The following is a 22,327-nucleotide window of genomic DNA, read 5'->3' as shown; positions in this document are numbered from 1 at the left end:
AACATCCAAATAGGTCATAACTGATGACCATGAAAAGATGACAAACTACACTTTACCTTAATTATTTAAATGTATTGATTGGATTAGTGGTTCAGAATTTATTAAACATTTTAGTACAGTAGATAATTTTGGTCAGTTTTGGGTTTTTATGGGTTAACGGTGGAACAAGAGAATCCCAAGAGACCGGTTATGTGAACCCAACGGCTAAACGACAGGAAAAACTGTAGAAAGGTCAAAGTCTAAAACTCGTAGATTCCCCTCGGACACTGCTGTGTGACAGTCCTGTGTACAAACCCTTCACTCACTCTTTGTGCTGCCTCCCCTGATTTCTTCAAGCTGTTCTACCACAATGAAAGTCTAGCTTTCCCCAGTGGATGGAACAGTATTGGATTGGATTAGCAAAAGTCTTTCCAATTTTACAGGACCAGAGCTGTGTACACACACTACAGAACGGACAGCTACTGGACTATGAACACATCCTCACACAGTGGATTAGAATCACTTATTCCACCTTTAAGTCTTTTTGAGTACATCTGCTGATAATAACCAGAAACCCAAACTCCCCCAAAACCTTTTCAGAGCTGCTTTGAATACAGTACTTATTAATAAAAAATATGATTCTGTGCTTTGAGTGTGTTTTATTCAATTTTCGCTGAATATATTAAAGTTGAAGCTACACTTAGCCGGAGTTAAGAGGAAGAAACAGACATAACTTGAAAACAATTAGGCAAGAAAAATCTGGTATTTGTTTTGCAGCTTGATGAGATTGGAGACAAAAACAACTTAGGAATTCCACAAAACAAACAGAAAATACTGCAGTAGAAACTCTCCAGTGCCTACATTTTCTGAAATATGCTTCTGTGCAATGCCTGAACTGACCGATGGCTCACTGTGTTTGTCACAATCATACATGAAAATGAGAAGGACTTGGGAGGTGTAAGTAAAAGATGTTATCTAATGCAGGCTAGATGCAGACAAATATTCTGAAAACCTCATGTATCTTCGCTGGATGTCCTGCTGGAGCATCTAAACCTTTCATCCTCTTCATCCTTCATCTGCTTCTTGTGTTTGTCTTCTTCCAAATGGTATCCAATCATTAACTGGTACATCATCACGCCGACGACTGCTCCCAGGAAGGGGGCACAGATGGGCACGAAAAACCAGTAGGTGTTTGCACTGCAACAGAAAAAAAAATAGGATCAGTGGCCTTGTATCTGACCGGCAGGTTCTGTCGAGAATCAATAACAAGTTGAATTTGTGAGGTTGTCAGGTTCTGTCTCTGTTAGTGTCCCGTGGTTTTGATGCAGGAGATCAATCTCACAATAGAAGTGGGCGGGACTTTTACTGGAGGAGAACTCAACTAATTCAATGAAAGTCCACATATGATCAACAGTAACTATATTGATATGTGTAACTTTCCATGTTATAAGTCATAAACATATGGATCATTATATCAATAGAATAGAATAGAATAGAATAGATGACACATGTTTAACCCTTTGTCAGGCAAGTGACTATTTTCAGTCATTTCCACACACATAACAAGACAGTGACAGCAACAGTTTCAGTGAGGACAGTGAGTCAACAATCTCAGGTCCAATGTGGTCTCCAGGGTCTGTAAGGTCCACCTCTGCATGAACAGTGAGTGTACCTGCTTTGTTAGGTACCATGAAGTAATGGTACTAATGTAAGGAATGATGTTCAAAGGGATCATGTGGATGTGGACAGGGGTCTGGATCAGCACTTATGTTGGTCTAATGTTCTGAACGTGATGTTCTTTTCATCTTACATGTGTTTTTCTTGTATTTTTATATATACTTCTTGTATTTATTTATTTTTTTTTTACTTTATTTTTTGCCACCTATGGGCAAGAAACCAAATATGGCAACGTCATTAACCTTGATTTTCTACATGACAATAAAAATTTTGAAAAAATTCACACAAGTTAATAAAGTCTTATGTCCTTCAATAACACACCAAGATTGATTTTTTTTTTTTTAAATTTCAGAGTATTTCTATGAGGGCCCTATAAGGGGTTAATATTTTTTTTAAAAATTGTCAAAAATTCAAATAGCACAATTTCTGAAAACTGTGAACTAACTTTGGACACAAAATAAGTGTCTCCATCCACTGTCATTGATCCAACTCCATGGGTTTTACTGGTGAATCAATATTGTAGTGGATGACGGTGTTTCCATGTTTACTACAGAGCCTCTGAACGTCCATATGGGTCATATCTGATGACCATGAAAGGATGGCAACCTGTATGTTACACCAATTACTTACATGTATTGATAGGATTAATGGATCAACAGGTATTTAACGTTTCATATCAGTGAATGGTTTTGGTCGCCAGTGGATGTTTGGGTCTTTATGGGTTAAAAACTTTTTTTAAACACATGAAACTATAAACCAGGGGTGTCTAACTCATTTTCTTTCAGGGGCCACTTTCAGCCTGATTTGATCTCCAGTGGGCCGGACCAGTACAATAATAACATAATAACCTATAAATAGTGACAACTCCAAATTTTTGTCTTTGTTTTAGTGCAAAAACCCCCCATTAAATTATGAAGGTACTTACTTTTATAAACTATCCAAACAAAAAAATTTTTAAATAACCTGAAAAAAATGAAATTTCTTAAGAAAAATAAGTGCATTTTTAACAATATTATGCCTCAACTTATCATTTCTACAAGTGCAGTTTGGATCGGATCTACAAAGACACTAAACACTTAATAACAGGCAGAAAATTGTTAAAATTGTGTTTCATTTTCTTTAGTCATTTCAGGTTGTTCATATTTGTTCAGATTATTCACATTTTATTGTTACAGGATAGTTTGTAAATGTAAATATTTTCATAATTTAATGTTATTTTTTGCACTGAAACAAAGACAAAAATTTGAATTTGTTATTATTTATAGACATAGTGTAATATAATTTTTTTCACATCAACCCAGAAGAAAGTATAGTCATTATTTTTTGTAGGTTATTATGCTGTTATTTTACTGTAGATCATATTGGTCTGTATGTGGAACCTGAACTAAACTGAGTTCCACAGCCTTGACTGTGGAATTTTTGCACTTTGCAAATTCATCCCATGGGCTGGATTGGAACCTTTGGCGGGCCACATTTGGCCCGCGGGCCACATGTTTGACACCCCTGCTATAAACCATTAGTTGAGAAAATTTGTACATGGTGTCTATGAAACATTTTTTTTACTTACTTACTTTACTTTTGGAGAAAATAATGAATTAAAATGTCAACAAATTCATGTGAAGATATCACAGAATAGAACCTCTGAGAAAATGTGGATGGTAGAAACACAGTAAATACAGCTCTGCATCACTAGAGGTTTGTCCACTCCTGGAGTTGAGGACAAGATCTTGACAGTAAGTGCACAGTGGATATTTTATGGATTACTCTACACCCTGTGACATCTGGATCTAAATGAGTGATGAAGCCTCAGTGCTGGATATGAGAACAACCTGCCCCAGTGTGAGGTATGTTTGCAACATGCTAATGGATATAAATATAAACCTGAGATGAAAGGAATCTATAGTCTTTGCATCAAAAATGGAAAAAAAACCTGAAAAAAAAAAAACCAAAACATTATGACAACTTTATTTAACTCATAAAGACCCAGTGATACTTTTGTGGCAGTTCCCAAATTAATTTTTCTCTGTACTTAACCTATTTAAGTGATTTATTACCATTTATTGTAATATTATCCTCTTTTTTTGAGTTTTTCATTGAAAATTTGGTATTTTCCAATATCTCATTTCTTGGTCGTGTAGACATTCATTAAAGCTTAGTTTAAAGTTCAAGGTTATTATATCGGAAACAGAGAAAACTGAAGAAAAGTAAAACAAAACAAAAAAAAACAAAACAATAGAATTAACAGAACATAAACCCAGTGTATCCATCCACTGTTATTCCAATTCGATGGGTGAATCAATGCTGTAGAAGATGACGGTGTACCTGTTGATCCACTAATCCTATCGATACATGCAAATAACTGGTATAAAATACAGTTTGTCATCTTTTCATGGTCATCAGATATGACCCATTTGGACGTTCAGAGGCTCCATAGTTACAGTGGAAATATCATCATCTTCTACAACATTGATTCACCAGTAAAACCCATGGAGGTGGATCAATGACAGTGGTTGAAAAGACTTGGTTTATGTTCAGTTAATGATATATTTTACAAAAAGAGTCACATTTTCTTCAGTTTTCTCTGTTTTCAATATAATAACCCTCAACTTTATTTTTTAGCTTCATGGACATCTACATGATCACTAAATTAAATATAGGAAAATACCAGATTTTTACTTAAAAATGCAAAATTCAGAGCATAAAATCAGAATTAATTGTGATAAATCACTTAAGAATGGTTAAAAACAGAGGAAGATTCTTTAGTGAACTGCCACAAAAGTAGTACTGGGTGTTTATGGGTGAAGGTGAATGAAATATATATATAAAAAAAGACAAATTTAAACAGAACACCTCCAAATATTGAAGGTAATAAGAAAAACTGCTCCTGAGTGTACCAAAAAGTACGCACAAGTTCAGGGGTGACCGTGCCTTTGCTGCAGCAGCTCCTAAACTATGGAATGATCTGCCTCTCCATATCAGACAGGCTGTCTGTTTTTAAAGCCCTTCTTAAAACCCATCTTTTCTCCTTGGCTTTTGAAACCATGTGAGATGTTTGAAGGTATTACCTTTATTCTATATTTTTTATTTGGTAGTGGTTTATTGTTCTTATTTATCTATTCTATTTATTTGATTATTTTATTTATATTGTTGTTTTTAATTGTATGGCTCTTTAATCTATTCTTGCATTTTATTCTTTTTATTTGGGTTTTATTTATTCTTCTGTATAGCACTTTTTTTTTTTTTCTTTTTTTCGTTTTTGTACAGTTTCTATGTCTTTAAATCTATTCTGTTTTTTTTTTTTTACTTCTATTTTGGTTTTAATTTTTCTTCTGTAAAGCACTTTGGTCCACTGCAGTTGTTTTAAAGTGCTTTACAAATAAAGTTGGATTGGAAAAAAAGAAAAAAAAAAAAGTCACATAATATACAACTATTTCATTCTCCGAAATGGAGTAGGAAGAAGCCTATCTTATATTGTTCTACCCCAAATTTATATGACTAATGTATATGTATGTAATGTATTTTTGTGCATCTTCTTAAAATTCACATCATATTTGATAGTTTGATCCATTCTGTTCCACAAAAGAAGACAGACAGACAGACAGACAGACAGACAGACAGACAGACAGACAGACAGACAGACAGACAGACAGACAGACAGACAGACAGATAGATAGATAGATAGATAGATAGATAGATAGATAGATAGATAGATAGATAGATAGATAGATAGATAGATAGATAGATAGATAGATAGATAGATAGATAGATAGATAGATAGATAGATAGATAGATAGATAGATAGATAGATAGATAGATAGATAGATAGATAGATAGATAGATGTGCCACAACAAACACATATTTACTCCTAAAAAAAAACTTGGTTCAGCAGTTATTTTATTTTATTTTATTTTATTTTATTTTATTTTATTTCATTTCAATTCATTTCATTTTATTTTAATTTATTTAACCACGATGTCCCACTGAGATTAGGAATCTCTTTTGCAAGGGAGACCTGGCCAAGATAGCAGCCATACAAAGTCCAAATAACATCAAACACATCGATCGATCGCTCAATCTGTTAGATAGATAGATAGATAGATAGATAGATAGATAGATAGATAGATAGATAGATAGATAGATAGATAGATAGATAGATAGATAGATAGATAGATAGATAGATAGATAGATAGATAGATAGATAGATAGATAGATAGATAGATAGATAGATAGATAATGTACTTTATTGATCCCGAACAAAATATCTTTTCTGTTGCTCGCATACATACATACATACATACATACATACATACATACATACATACATACATACATACATACATACATACATACATACAAATGAGATGTAAGGTTAAATATGGAGAATAATAATAATAATAATAAAAGCTAAATAAAAGTGACATAGCCATAATATGTGAATAAAATGACATAGCCAGAAAAATAAATAAATAGTTAGCCTACACAATTAAAAACACACATAATAATAGCGCGTCAGTCAGTTTTCTACAATATGTTTTTGTTTCACAAAAAAAGCCTTGTGAAAACATGAAGTTCTGTCTACATGAATATGAGAAGGTGTTTAATTTGAAATACTAACAGGAAGTGATACGTTATGGGGTGAACGGTGGATTTTCTGTCACTATTTTCTCACTTTTCTAACAACCTCTCCCACACGTTTATTACCTGATCGAACTCTCCCTGGCCAAAATCCTACAATGCATCTGGTGAGAGCATTAACAAATCACTTCATGTAGTCTGAAAAGTTTCATGTAGTAGTTTTGATGGTACAAATAAATAATTAAATAAATAAATGAATAATGGTAGAAACTCAAATATTCATTGCTATCACACTCTTTTACTCATTAATGGCTCACATGAATACACAAGATTAAAGAGCCTCCACCTTTGAATAGAATAAAATAACTATTACTCCGATTCTTATGGGAATAGATACAAGCACAGATTTATGTGCAAACAACAACACTGACAGTCTGTGAAACGAGGAAATCAACAAAGTAATCATGCAAACACACAGTAGCACTAAGTAAACTCGCGACATATATAAACACTCAGAAATCAATGAATACATGAATACCAGATGTGTTCTTGAGCTAAGACCTCTTATTTTAGTGCAAATGACACAGTGATGAAACAAAACATAATGTTAGCTTTTGTCAGTGTTTACAGCCCATTCATTTTTCTGCAACATTTTGTTTTATTTCGCTGTGACTGGTGGCCCCCCAGGGACTCCAGATAACAGCTTCAAAAAAAAAAAAAAATGCAGCCATGAATGTTAAAATTGCAGCTGTTTATTGTGTATTTTCATTCAGGGTAGTTTATATATTTAAGCACAGGAAGTAGTACTTGGATGTACACAACACTAACTTACACTGATGGAAATGCTGAATGTGTGCATTTTGAGGGATTTAAAGGGATCTAATTGCATTGAACTGAATTGTTTTTCAAAACCAGAGTCTGGATTCGACCGGCTTGATATGTACAGTGTCATGACATAACATTTGTTATGATTTGGCACTATATAAATAAAATTTGATTGATTGATAATTGTATTTTCATTAGTTCATAATCACCTGAAATAAGAATTATAGTGTTTATGTTATTTAACCCATAAGGACCCAGTGCGACTTTTACATCAGTTCCCAAATGAATTTTTCTCTCTATTTAACCTTTTCTAAGTGATTTATCATCATTTATGATAATATTATCCTCTGAATTTTGCATTGTTTTGCAGTGAAAATCATCTGTTTTCCTATGTTTAACCCTCCGGTATCCGGGTGCGCTTTTTAGGCACACTTTGCACTTCGTGTTAAAAAACTTCATATTATTTTTCACAATTTAAATAAGATTAGAATTCAAAAGTTGTTCATTTGTGCATGATCTTTAAAATTCTGGCCATCAACTAAAATTTGCACAATGTAAACAAAAGAAAATTATAAGACTAGCATCTGTCTCCCAAGTGTGACTAAAACACACTATTTCTTCTATTATAACCACTGTTTTTGATCCGAAAGCCATTAAGGCATAAATCATGCTTTTACTGATATCTGGGCTTCATTTGAGAGGTGAGGGTCTAAATTAATTTATTAACATTGTTAATGTTGTTGTTAATCATTGAAATAGGCCAGGCTGCAAAAATCAAATAATATGTAATCCAATTTTTATGTAGTATTTTGAAAAAGAAAAAAACAAACATATTTTGTGTTTTTTGCGTCAAAAAATGTAGTGACATCATCATGAAAAGAGATCATTTAAAAGGTTAAAAAAATGTAAAATGAATGATTATTTGATATGTATGATGATTAGGGCTGACCTTGATTTACAAAAATAAAATCAAATTAGAGCAACAAAATAAATCAATATATAATATTTAATAGTTTTATTTATAGGTGTGCATTTTTCGTACACTTGGTGACAGATGCTAGTATTTTTGTACATTTGACCTAGCACCAAAAATAATAATGCAAATTAACCAATGTTGGAGTTAATCACTGATATATGCCAGGCTGCAAAAATCAAATAATATGTGATCCACTTTTTATGTAGTATATTGAAAAAATAATATTTTTTTGTGTTTTTTGCATCCAAAAAATGGTTTGTTTACATTACAAACACGGCATTTAAAGGGTTAAAAAATGTGACAATTATTGAGCATTTGGTATTTCTATTTACGGCTCAAATTGATGAAATAGAAAAAAGTGTAAACGATTTAAAAACAAACTGTAAGAAAAAATTTCGACATTATTCCACAAGTGTGCCTTTTTGGCGCACTTGGTGCTTAGTAAGGGCCTTGCTGGACAGGATACCGGAGGGTTAATTGACTGATAATTTGATGTTCATAAAAGCTCAGAGTAAAGTCAAAGGTTATTGTATTAAAACAGAAAAACAGAAGAAAAGGTGACTTTTTCAGTAAACTATATCATTAACTGGACAAAAAACCCAGTGTTATTATTACTGTGACTTCAAATTTTTAATTTTTTTTTTTTTTTTAATTGTATGTTCTTATTCTGGTTTTTATCCCGGATTGTTTTTATCTTTTCTGGTTTTTATTGTGTTTTGTTGCATCTTGTTTTTATTTATTTGATCTTATCTATTTTATTCTTTTACTTATCCATGATGCTATACCAATGAATGGTGAAACACTGTGCACTTTTTGTCCTGTCTTTTTGTCCTGTCTGTAAGCATGATCAAGTGCCTGTCTTGCATGTTCAATGTATGTGTTGTTGTAATGCCAAGGCAATCACCTAGACTGCAAAACAAATCTACCTACGGGTATAAATAAAGTAACCTTGACCTTGACCTTGACCTTATGTCTCCATCCACTGTCATTGATCCAACTCCATGGGTTTTACTGGTGAATCAATGTTGTAGAAGATGATAGTGTTTCCACGGTAATTACGGAGCCTCTGAACGTCCAAATGGGTCATATCTGATGACCATGAACAGATGAATAACTGTTTTTTACACCAGTTATTTACATGTATAGATAGGATTAGTGGCTCAGCAGTTTAGCTCAGTAGATGCTTTTGGTCGACGGTGGATGTTTTTGTCTTCATGGGTTAAAATGAGCCTCTACAGTAGAAAAGCCTGGTGTCTGTCATGGTGCACTACTGTACTTCTACAGAAGCTCAGAACACATTTCCTTTTCTTCTCTATTTTCTGTTTTATAGCAGGTGGCCTTTAGTGTTAAGGTGTACTACTTTTTCTTAAGGCCCTAGAGTGTTGCCTGGTGATATTTCAGGTTTTTTGCAGCTATTGTAGGAGTGGGTGAGTCAAGGGGTGATTGTGTCCCTTGTATAACAATACAGATATTTGGCCGAAAATATTTCTCTTATGTTTGGGCATCTCATTCACATATAAACAGCCTTTTAGTCCAGTTTATATACTTTGTGTAAGGAAGCTGGACCATTAAATATAGGTGTATGTCTAAAAATCTATATAATATACATAATGTGCTTCAGCAACCCAAACACACTCTTCTAAATTAACTTAAGTTTATGATGTAAGTTTTTGTTGCTGCTCAGCTTTGTGACAAACTAAATTCTCTATATAGAATGGAATAAAATAGAACCTTTATTTAGGGGTTCCAACAGGTTTCTACATGTTAAATTTAAGAGGTTTTAGGACATTTTAAAGACTACTTTGGAGAGAATTTAATGCAAATTTGACAGCCATTATGGCAAAAAATTCATGTCTTCTAGAATTTAGGAAAATGTACTGATTCCCACCGTTGCGAGTCATTTCTCAGCGGGGGTTGCAAAGTTAGCGATAACTGGTTCCTAATTTCAACATAACTCGTCGGGTTGGAACTGGTGGAACTGAGCAGACTAACGTTACTTTATTTGCAGCTTGGACATTTAACAGACACATTTAAACACAACACAGCAAACAAGTTTATGGCAAAAGAACTGAAGACTTTCCATATCAAATTTAATACCTTTTAAAGACTTTTTAAGGTATTAAATGCAGATTTATAAATTCAAGACTTTTAAGACTTTTTAAGACCCCGTGGGAACCCTGTTTATTGTCACTGTCACAGGAACAATGAAAATCTGTTTAGCAACAAAACAATTAGTGCAAAAAAGGACTGTATAAAAAATATCACACCAAGTACTGAAAAAGGTAATCAATGTATGAAAACTACAAGATAAAAATTAGATATACATGTACTACTAAAGTAGTACAAAAACTACAGACACATACAAAAAATAACTCCATGCTACAGATGAGAAATATGTACAACAAATACAGGCAAGATAAGATAAGATAAGATAAGATAAGATAAGATAAGATAAGATAAGATAAGATAAGATAAGATAGATAAGATAAAGATAAGATAAGATAAGATAAGATAAGATAGATAAGATAAAGATAAGATAAAATAAGATAAGATAAGAAAAGATAACAACATAACGAAACATAACATAAAATAAGATAAGATAAGATAAGATAAGATAAGATAAGATAAGATAAGATAAGATAAGAAAAGAAAAGATAAGATAAGATAATATAGCATAACATAACATAACATTAAATAAGATAAGAAAAAAATAAGAAAAGATAAGATAAGATAAAAATAAGGATAAGATAAGATAAGATAAGATAAGATAAGATAAGATAAGATAAGATAAGATAAGATAAGATAAGATAAGATAAAGATAAAGATAAGATAAAATAAGATAAAATAAGATAAGATAAGAAAAGATAACAACATAACGAAACATAACATAACATAAAATAAGATAAGATAAGAAAAGAAAAGATAAGATAAGATAAGATAGCATAACATAACATAACATAACATAACATTAAATAAGATAAGAAAAAATAAGAAAAGATAAGATAAGATAAGATAAGATAAGATAAGATAGCATAACATAACATAACATAACATTAAATAAGATAAGATAAGATAAGATAAGATAAGATAAGATAAGATAAGATAAGATAAGCCTTTATTACTCCCACAAGGGGAAATTCCAGGTTTACAGCAGCAAAAGTACAAGTACAGAAGACCAAAGAAGTGCAAAAACAAGATATACACAATAAAGAAAGTTATTTTTTTACAGAAATATAGGATATATACCAGGTAAGATTCAGAAAAAAGGTGCATGGGTTGAGAGTATTGCACTGAGGTTGGGTAAATATTACACTGTCTATTAGACTAGGGGTTATTGTCCAGTCACTGTATGTGTGTGGTGGTGGGGGGGGGCACATTTAACCGCTTGAGTCTGTTTGTTCTTGTTTTTAGGGCACTTTCACACAGCATACCGAAGTCCTTATCCAAGTACGTTTGACCCCAAAATCCACTTAATTTCATTAGTGTGAATGCAAACGTTCCGTGCTTGAGTACTGTACTCGAGTCCAGTTGATAAAGTAGTCCTGGGTTCAGACTGCGTGGGCTCCAGCATGGTATGCTGTCGTGTGAAAGTGATCCGTACCCAAGACCGGAAGTGACCTAATCACCACGAGACCATAGACTACACTCCTGTTGTTTCCTGAAATAGCATCGGACATGTGCGGCATGGGCTCGCCTTATCGACCGAACCACTCAGTGATATATCAGGGACAACGAAGGTCGCTCTCCTTCACTTTTCCTCAAACAGGCTAACAGATAGACAAGTACTGCCGCCATTGCAGACAAATGAACAGAACAGTTGCTCAGTTGATGATGTCAGGTTTATCTTTGTCTGACTTCTGCGTTTGTTGGATAGCGTCAGAACTCCCTCCACACGCTACACGCCACTTACTGTTTGGGCCCTGTAACACCCACTCGTACTCAGGCACAGGTCACGGTACAGGCTTGTGAACGCAACATCTATGGGAAAGGTGTGAACGTGTGAACAAGTACGGTACGGACTCGAGTACGCTGTGTGAAACAAGGTTATAATAGTTTTGGATTTTTCATTATAGTTTAGTTTTATTTAGTTTTGACTTTTTTTCTCTAATTCAGTTAGTTTAATTCATTTTAGAGCAGGTTTGCTAATTTTTATTATTTTAAATTTTTTTCTAAATGCTTAGTTTTTAGTTTCAGTTTAGTATTAATTTTAGTTTTGTCGTATCTTTTATCTTCTTCACCGTCATATTCAAATAAATCCCAGACAGGACTCCCAACTTTTCTCCCAACTTTAGTCTCTGTGTTTCCAGGTAGAGTGGGGACGAGAAGACGACTCTAAACAACAAGTGATGAGAAGTGACGGACCATCAAGTGTCGTATGGTGCCGCTAGCTAAAATTGCTAGAGCGAAATAAATCGATTTCGTATCAGTCTGACATTGAAAAAGACGAAAACGAAGGGAATTTTATCCACAATTTTTTTTATGTTTTAGTTAGTTTTGTAAGCACGCAATACAGTTTCAGTTAGTCATCGTTTTTTTTTTTTTGTTTTTTTTTAATTATAGATTTTATTTCAGTTAACGAAAATGTTTTTTTCAATTCTAGTCTTTGTCATTTTATTAGTTTTCGTTAACGATAATAACCTTGGTGTGAAAACACCCTTAGTGTCTTAAAACTCCTTCTGGAGGGGAGGGGGGAGAAGAGGGGGTGTCCAGGATGTGAAGGTCCACAGCATCCACAGTCTGACACTGTTATGTCTTTCATTTGTATTGATTGTGTACAGAGATACAGGGGTTGGACAATATAATGGAAACACCTTAAAAAATCAACAAAATATAATTTAATATGGTGTAGGTCCGCCTTTTGCGGCAATTACAGCCTCAATTCTCCGAGGTATTGATTCATACAACTTGTGAATTGTTTCCAAAGGAATTTTAAGCCATTCTTCAGTTAGAATACCCTCCAACTCTTTTAGAGACGATGGCGGTGGAAATCGACGTCTTACCTGAATCTCTAAAACTGACCATAAATGCTGAATAATGTTGAGGTCTGGGGACTGTGCCGGCCATACGAGATGCTCAACTTTATTAGAATGTTCCTCATGCCATTCTTTAACAATTCTAGCTGTATGGATTGGGGCATTATCATCTTGAGGTGAAGGTGTTTCCATTATTTTGTCCAACCCCTGTATTTTGTAAAATGCAAATTGTGGGGATGGAATTTTTTGGGGGAACTGGAGTTGGGAATACTTGTTTAGAAAACATATGAGTATGAGTGTGGAAAGGGCATTAGTTACAGGTAGACTCTCCTACATCTTGCTCATTGAACCTTTAATGCACTACCTGAAAGGCACAAAGGAGTCCAAATCAAATACACCCAAAGCACCAGCAATAAAGGGGATGTTTTATAGGTAGTTTTTTTTTTTTTTTTTTTGGCGTATACAGTAGTTGTATCTTTGCAGTGCAGAGACAACCTTGGAGAGTATTTTATCTGAACAAACATCAAGTCGAGTGTTCTGTCTAAAGGGCCTCTTGTATTCTCGTCCCTGCTCTACAACATGCTCATAGTTACAAGCTTGAGATTTGTGATGCTAAGTGGTGAACGGTAGAATCCTCGGTCTGTCTCACATACCAAAATACACACCGAATACAACTGCAGCACCGAGAAAGGCTCCGAGGGTCTGGAAGAAAAAGAACAAAGGGAACTTCCTCCATGGTTCTCTCCCAAGTAAACACAAGGTGAAAGTCACAGCTGAGTTCAGATGACCCGCCTACAAGATGAGAAAAAATTATATAAACATTTGTGTATTTTTACTGTTTATCTATGATGATTTTAATGAGAAAACCAAAACATGGAGGCTGCCTTTATCTTCACTGCATAAACCCCTCTGTGTCCCCTTTTCTTTCAGTTAGAAAAAAAGAAAAAAAGACGTTTCCAACTGCAGTAGATTCAGTAATTGTGGTCTCAGTAAAGTCCTGTTAGGATGGAAGGTCTGTGTGACACAAATTAAATTGGTTGGATGAAAAGATTCAGAGAGTAGTCTTTTTTTTCTAACCTTGAAGGGGAAAAGAAGTGCTCTGATGGCACTCTCATGTGGGTGCCTCGCTTGTATTCACACCTTAATCATGTCAGGGAAAGAGATATCTAATTATAAGAGCTTATTTTCTCAGCTGCGGTGTGTATTAGAGAGGGACAGTCTTATTATAAAGGTATTGAGGAAGTAAGCATAAGTGAACTGCAGATCCCTTTGTAGTGTCGTCGCTTTTGACAGAATATACTCGGATTGACTTGCTCACTTTCCTTTCAATTAGAGATCACATCGTTTGTGGTAAGTGCCTCCTCCTTCTTTCCCGAGTCTCTTTTCAACTCTTCTGTCCAGTCAGCTGCTACACTTTTCTGCCTCTAACCATCATTTATCGGGCAAAACACATCGCTAAGGTAAACCACCAGATTACCTTTTGCTGATGTTTCATGACTGTTACGCTTTAAGTAGTAATGGCTGAGTTATGCTGATGGGAATTGAAGTTTTTCTCAGTCGCTTTGGTACATTTCTAAAATCATCCTCGACATTTGCAAAACAGTATTTCTCGTGTTATGACCCTGGATCATAATATGTCTATTTATGTGTATTTTCTGAGATACTGTTGTATTCCCACCCGAGTCCTGCACGGGTGCTGGGTTTTTTGTGTCTTTTTTTGTTTTCCATGCAGGTGAAGCTGCGGATTGGTGGAGCCAGATTACCCGGCCCTTTAAAAATGGCCCTAGATCTTGCAGTTCTTCCTCTTTTTGCTTCCTGCGAACTCCTAACAAGACATCCTGTGTGTTTTCTGGTTGTCAGTCATCGTGTGTGTTCAGTTGTGTCTGTGTTAGCTTCTAAATTGTAAATAGTGTCCTGGGAGCAATTTACCAATTCAGGACAGATTTATTAAAAAAAAAAAAAAAAAAAAAAAGTGTAATGGAAATGTATAGAAATATACTTGACATGTTATGACAACTTGTTCAACCATTTTGCATGTGAAGTCTTATGCGATGAACTAATGCCTAAATGTTGTAGGGGTGAGACAATTGTAATAAATACTGATCAACATGACATAAGCAGTTGATAATGTAGGAAACAGTACAGAACTTGTTCAAAGAAATGAGAACCTGCTTTTTGATGTGCACAAGTGACACAATGATGTGAAGATTGAACAAGTAGTTTTGAGATTTTCAATTCTGATCAGAGAAATGTACCAAAGCAACTGAGGAAAATTAGCTTGTAGAAGTGACAGGAAGTTCAATACAGTGTGGCAACTGACTTAAGTTCAAATGAAGTTGTATTATACTATTTGGCTTAAAAATAATTAGCATCTGAGTGGATGCTGTCACATTATCTACTTTTAATGAGGTCAAAAGTGCAATAGTCAAAACAAGTTCAATTGTGTTTTCCATTTGGCAGAATCACTTGAATTCTTGAACACTTAAAAAAAAAAAAAAAAACCATTACTGAAAAGTTGGAACTGATGGGCACATTAGCAAGTGTGTCCTTTCTGCATAAGAAGTGCAAAAAAGTATTTTTTTTAAATTTTTTTTTATTTTGGGGTGAGTTGCCAGCTCCCCAGCAACGCCACCACTGATGTGATATAATGGTGGAATACACGCAACAAACAGAACAGCAGGAAACACTTCTTTATTATCAAAATACGTGAGACAGCGAAATTTGTTTATTCAGTTTTGAAGGATAGATAGATAGATAGATAGATAGATAGATAGATAGATAGATAGATAGATAGATAGATAGATAGATAGATAGATAGATAGATAGATAGATAGATAGATGGACGGACAGATAGATACCTTGGGGTTTGTGTGTATAGTTTTGAGAAATGGGGTGCATCTTTCAAAAAAACATGTTTTAGCAATTGTAAAAAAACTGTAATGTAAAAATCAACCTCTGTAAAAAAAAAAAAAAAAAAAAAAAAAAAAAAAAAAACCCTAAGAAAAAGAAAAAAAAAAAAAGAAAACAGGAAGTCTGTTCTGAGCCACTTAAGAAATATAGCAGTGCAACATGGAGATGATTCATTAACTCTGTAGGTATCAACGGCTCATTCTAAAGTAACAAATACACAACTGTTGTTATCTGAAGGTGATTGTACACTAACAAAACAATAATTATCAATATTATAATATTTTTCTGCAACTCAATCCACCAAATCACATAGACTGAACTGACTGATATTTTGTGTAAATGAAAAACATTTACTAAAAAAAAACTGTTTCTGAGGTGTGATTTATTCATTTATTCTGCTTCTTTCCAATCAACAGCTCAGCTGAGGGAGGTGTGGGTGAAGGTGAACAGTCTCACAGTTTAATATTTCTCCTCAATCTTTATCTGCACACCTGCAAGTATCCACATAAGATATGACTTAATCCCTCTTTTAACTGAACCCTGCCTTTTATTGCGATTACTTTTCACTTTCTTGATTGCAATGACATCTTCTTGTGACCTCCTGAATCACACCAATTACAGTAAAAATAGGTGCATTTCAACATAAATGTAATATATGATATGTTCTTACCTGAGATTTGTCCACTCACAAGGATGCCCAATGTCACAGCAAACCCAAAAGCAAAGTTGACAGTGAGGAATGTGCCGTGGGAGCCTCGGCTCAGTACCAGCTGTGCCACCGCTCCACATCCCAACATCTGGATAGAGAAGGGAGCGCTCTGTTATTGAGCATTTTCTGCTATTATACAAAATGTTCCCCATGTATACTTTAAGGTCCAGCTAGAAAAAGACAGTCAAGTGGAAATAAAATCCTGAGATTAACTTTTTTGTTTTTTTGTTTTTTCATTGTTATTATTGTTTTTGATGAAACATAACACAAATACTTACAATAACAGAAAAAACAGACAGCAGGGAGGAGAGTCCAACATTAGAGCAGCATCTAATCCACATATATATCACAAATATACATGTATACCCATATTAATTTTTTCCTTTACAGTAAAGTATAAGAGTCCATTGAAATTATACAAAGTCTGGCCTCACCAGTTCCAACATAACTGAGCCATTTTGACCAATTTTAGGAAAATATCATTTTATATCTCAGTTTTAATGGGATTCTTTCCATAACATATACCACTGTACACTACATCAATCCAGTCATTACTGTAGGTATGTCTCTTTTCAGCCATTTTCTGGTCAGGGCCTTCTTACCTGCTACTAAACATAATCTCAATAAACATTATCTCTCTTAGTGCACTGAGTTCTTCTAAATCATTGAGTTATATGGTTTTAAGTTAAAACAATGAACATGGGAGCCTCGGCTCAGTACCAGCTGTGCCACCGCTCCACATCCAACATCTGGATAGAGGAGGGAACACTCTGTTATTGATCATTTTCTGCTATTATGCAAAATGTTCCCCATGTATACTTTATGGTCCAGCTAGAAAAAAGGCAGTCAAGTGGAAATAAAATCCTGAGATTAACTTTTTTGATTTTGATTTTTATTGTTATTGTTGTTTTTGATGAAATAACACAAATACTTACAATAACAGAACAAACAGGCAGCAAGGAGGAGAGTCTAACATTAGAGCAGCATCTAATCCACACATATATACAATAACATATACGTAAACCAATATTAATTTTTTCCTTTAAAGTAAAGTATAAGGGTCCATTGAAATTATACAAAGTGCGGCCCTCACAGTTACAACATAAGTGAGCCACTTGAGTGACCAGTTTCAGTAAAAATATCAGTTTACATCTCAGTTTAAATGTGATTGTCTCTATAACATATACACTGTACAACTATATCAGTCCAGTCATTACTGTAGGTATGTCTCTTTCAGCCATTTTCTGGTCAGGGCCCTTCCTTACCTGCTACTAAGAGTAATCTCAATTAGGTCAAAACACAGTAATGTCCTGTCAGAGAGCGCACTTTAATTGACTGCCATTCCAACATTATTTCAATATAAAGTAGCTCATTGTTTTGGATAATCCCTCATAAAAAAGGAATTTAAAAGTAAAATGTGGGTCATTTAGCAAGACTAATCTGTCCAATTGTCTCTAAAATGTCCCGTCAGAGGAGATTTCGAATGCGTGTTCTGAACATAAACATTTATCTCTCTTAGTGCACTTGAGTCTTCTAAATCATTGAGGTACATGGTTTTAAAGTCAAAACAATGTGCCGTGGAACCTCTGCTCAGTACCAGCTGTGCCACCGCTCACATCCAAAAATCTGGATAGAGAGGGAACACTCTGTTATTGAGTATTTTCGGCTATTATGCAAAATGTTCCCGTGCATACTTTAAGGTCCAGCCCAGAAAAGGCAGTCAAGTGGAAATAAAATCCTGAGATTAGGTTTGTTTTTTTTTAGAAAGACAGGAGTAGAAATACTTCAAAGAGAATAATAATGCCTCACCGTGGCTTGACCTGGAGTCAGGCATCTAGCTGAGCCTTGCTTTTGGTCTATCCAGGGTGTGTCTTTCTGACCTCAAAGGTTATGTGTATGTTATGGGTGGGCTTTGAGTGTGACTATTGATGCTGACAACACTGTGACTCCTCCTGCAGAGCTTTCATCAATGGATTGCTAACTCTGACCACTGAGGGGATGCGGCTGCCAGCAAAGCCAAAGGTCTGACGGAATTAACAGCTCCATCACAGCTGGAGGATGGAATAACAAATGGCCTGGTGTTTCACTGTTGGCGCCTTCTCCTGATGTTTTTGTTGTCTGTAGGGTACCATGAGAAACAGAGGGATAGCAGGTTGTTTTGTACATATAAAATACCCCTGTTTTAATTTACAAGAATGTAATGGATGCCTATTGATGGGTTTCACATAAGACCACACAACTCATTAGGAGGCGATGTGGGTAAAAAAAAAACTGGTCTGTGTGTAGATAGATAGATAGATAGATAGATAGATAGATAGATAGATAGATAGATAGATAGATAGATAGATAGATAGATAGATAGATAGATGGATGGATGGATGGATGGATGGATGGATGGATGGATGGATGGATGGATGGATGGATGGATGGATGGATGGATAGATAGATAGATAGATAGATAGATAGATAGATAGATAGATAGATAGATAGATAGATAGATAGATAGATAGATAGATAGATAGATAGATAGATAGATAGATAGATAGATAGATAGATAGATAGATAGATAGATAGATAGATAGACAGACAGACAGACAGACAGATTTACTTTATTAATCCCCAAGGGGAAATTCAAAATACAAAATACGCTCCACAAAAACAGTCATACCACATCAACAATCAATCAATCAATAAATAAATGCAGAGTATAAGTAGCTAAGAATAAGTTAGATCAGTGTTTTTCAACCTTAGGGTTGGGACCCCACTTGGGGTCGCCTGGAATTCCAATGGGGTTGCCTGAAATTTCTAGAAATTAATAAAAAATATAACTAATAAAAAATATATGGTGAGTTGAGAGAGACAATCACAATACATAAAAGACATGACAAACTGTGAAGCTGAAACTGGAGCACTGTGGTTCTGTTTATCTGTCAAATGTTCATTGTGGTCGGTTTCAGATGCTGCAGCTCTTTCATAATTCATAGTTTGAGTGTATTGTTTGTTCAGTTTTGATTGTCAGCCTTGTAAATCCAAGCTGGACTGACTGCACATATCCTGACCAAGGAAAATAAAATTTTCACTTTGTGCAGTCATCTACACCTGGCTTTTCTGCCCCCATCCATAATAATATACATTATATAGACTAAATGTCATCTAAAATTAATGTTTATTTGCAACATAGTATAGCAAACTATTACTTGATCAAAAATAAATTAATTTTAGCAAAAAAAAATGTCACTGTTTTGAATGTCTGGGGTCGCCAGAAATTTGTGATGTTAAAATGGGGTCACAAGCCAAAAAAGGTTGGAAACCACTGAGTTAGATTAAAAAGAAAGTAGAATTAGAAGACAAAACGTGTTTTCTACCTATCACATAAAACATAAAAGCATAAAAAATAAAAACAAACAAACAAACAAACAAACAAAAAAAAACAGAGGACAGAAGTGTTCCTGAGCTTCTACCTCCTATAAACCCCACCCAGCTACTCCTCCTCCTGTCTCCTCCCACCTCCCCCTCCCATACATACAGTCTTATTGCTCAAGGGACAAACAACTTTGCATATCTTGTAATGGAGCAGCTCAATGAGCGCAGTCTGTCACTGAAGGTGCTCCTCTGCTGATTTAGGGCACAGCACTGTGGGTGGTTGGCATTGTTCATGATTGCCCTGAGTCAGTAAACGAAGAAAACTGGTAAAAGAAGCTAACTGATCATGATTTTAAGTGCATTAACCCATAAAGACCCAAATATACACCAGTGACCAAAAACATCTACTGATCTAAAATGTTTAATAACCTTAGATTCATTAATCCTATCAATACATGTTAAAAAAAAAAAAAAAAAAAAAAAAACTGGTGTAAAACATGGTTTGCCATCTTTTCATGGTCATCAGATATGACCCATCTGGACGTTCAGAGGCTCCGTAGTCAACGTGGAAACACCATCATCTTCTACAACACTGAATCACCGGTAAAGCCAATGGAGTTTGATAAATGACAGTGGATAGAGACACTGGGTTTATGTTCAGTTAATGATATATATGACTGAAAAAGTCACTTTTCTCTGTTTCGCTATAAGAATCCTCAAATGTAATCTCAATATGATGATTAAAGTCCATTAACAGTAAATTTAATATTGGAAAATACCTGATTTTCCCTGGGAAAAAAATGCAAAACAGAGAGGATGATATTATGATAAATGGTGATAAATAATTTAAGAAAGGTTCAATAGAGAGAAAAATTAAACTGGGAACTGCCACAGAAGTAGCACTGGGTCTTTATGGGTGAACTTAAACATCTTAAAGCACACAGTGAAAAATATTTTTGGGCATCAAAAGGATTAATGCAAGTTTTACACTGTATCCATTTTAAAGATGAGACTAAACCTTTTTTTTTTTTTTTTTTTCTTTACTATAGTGTCTTCAAAACCCTAAAGACTTGCAGGACAAGATTACAAGCTCAACACAAACATGTTAGACAAGAACCATGCAGGATCCCTCAGGGCATTTTTAATAGATCTTCTCTACTTTCTTGTCTGAAAAGCTTGTGGAATGGAGAATTCTCTTTGAAATGGTTTGAAAATTACATATAAAATATTTGCTGTTATGGAAGAAAGACAGTATTCTATCATTTTTATGCCAACCAGTTTCTTTACAATAAAATGCTTCTACTCACTCACACAACCACCTTATTACTATTTCTGTGTCTTTGTGCTCCCATTTTCTATCTATATTTGCTAATAACCACTTGCCCAGCTTGTTCTGCGACTGCCTTCACACCCTGTTTTTGAAGATCCATATGGCCTTCATTAGTCAGCCGCAACCAAAGCACTCAAGGCTGACTTGTATGTTGTAAAGTATTATGAGATGATAATAAATGGGGATATTTTTTATGAAAGTGTCTGGGTGCATGTGTATCTGAGGAAATTTTACATCATCAGTGGATGAGACTTTTTAAGCATGGAGTATGGATAATATAATATAGATGCACATAACCTTCATTTCGTTTTATTTCACTAATTAACAGAATGCACTTGACTTTTATATTACATTGAAATTAATTAAACCAAAGTCAGTGATCAGAATTAAAAAAAAATCTACTGGATCTACTAAAACCAATTAAATTTACCATTTTCTGTTACTAAACATAAATACTGTGCGCTCACCATCAGTATCAGGGTTCCCAGGCATTCTGCCAAGGCCTGGTGAAGGAGCACATGCTGGACAGGAAAGGTCTCTGCCAGTTTCTCCAGAATATCTCTTTGTTTTCCCATGGTGTGGCTATTATAAGATTATCTTGAGGTTGGTTCTGTGGTCCAACAACAAATGCATGTCAGTGACTGTGTATCAGCTTTTTTTTTTTCAAGGTCTCCTAAGGATCCCTCCCTTAAAAAGAAGGGAAAAAGCCACACTACAACACATTTCCACCCATTTTTCACTCATGCTCCTCTTATTCTCTCATTTTTTATCTTCATAACAGCCACTGATGAAGATAAAGCTCCAATATAAATGTGTAAAAGGTAACTGTATGTCTTTCGCAGCATATCAGCCATGTTCAAGATTATAGCATTTCCAATTTCTGTTTAAGACTTTATGGAACAAATGGAACATATATTGACAAAGGCCCTCTTTCCAAACTAATCCCTCTTCACTGGTGCGTCACAACAGCAGAACAGAACACCAAGAAACTCCCACAAAAGTACTCATA

At 34.6% G+C, this 22,327-nt stretch overlaps 1 pseudogene; it reads right to left on the bottom strand.

The window, feature by feature from the left end:
• Positions 1 to 992: 992 nt before the first annotated feature.
• On the bottom strand, positions 993 to 21,893 carry LOC115430479 (aquaporin-3-like; annotated as a pseudogene).
• Positions 21,894 to 22,327: the final 434 nt, after the last annotated feature.

The sequence above is a fragment of the Sphaeramia orbicularis genome, chromosome 12, assembly GCF_902148855.1.
Source record: "Sphaeramia orbicularis chromosome 12, fSphaOr1.1, whole genome shotgun sequence".
NCBI classification, from domain to species: domain Eukaryota; kingdom Metazoa; phylum Chordata; class Actinopteri; order Kurtiformes; family Apogonidae; genus Sphaeramia; species Sphaeramia orbicularis.
The sequence above is the reverse complement of the archived record's forward strand: the minus strand, read 5'-3'. Positions and strand labels throughout refer to the sequence as shown.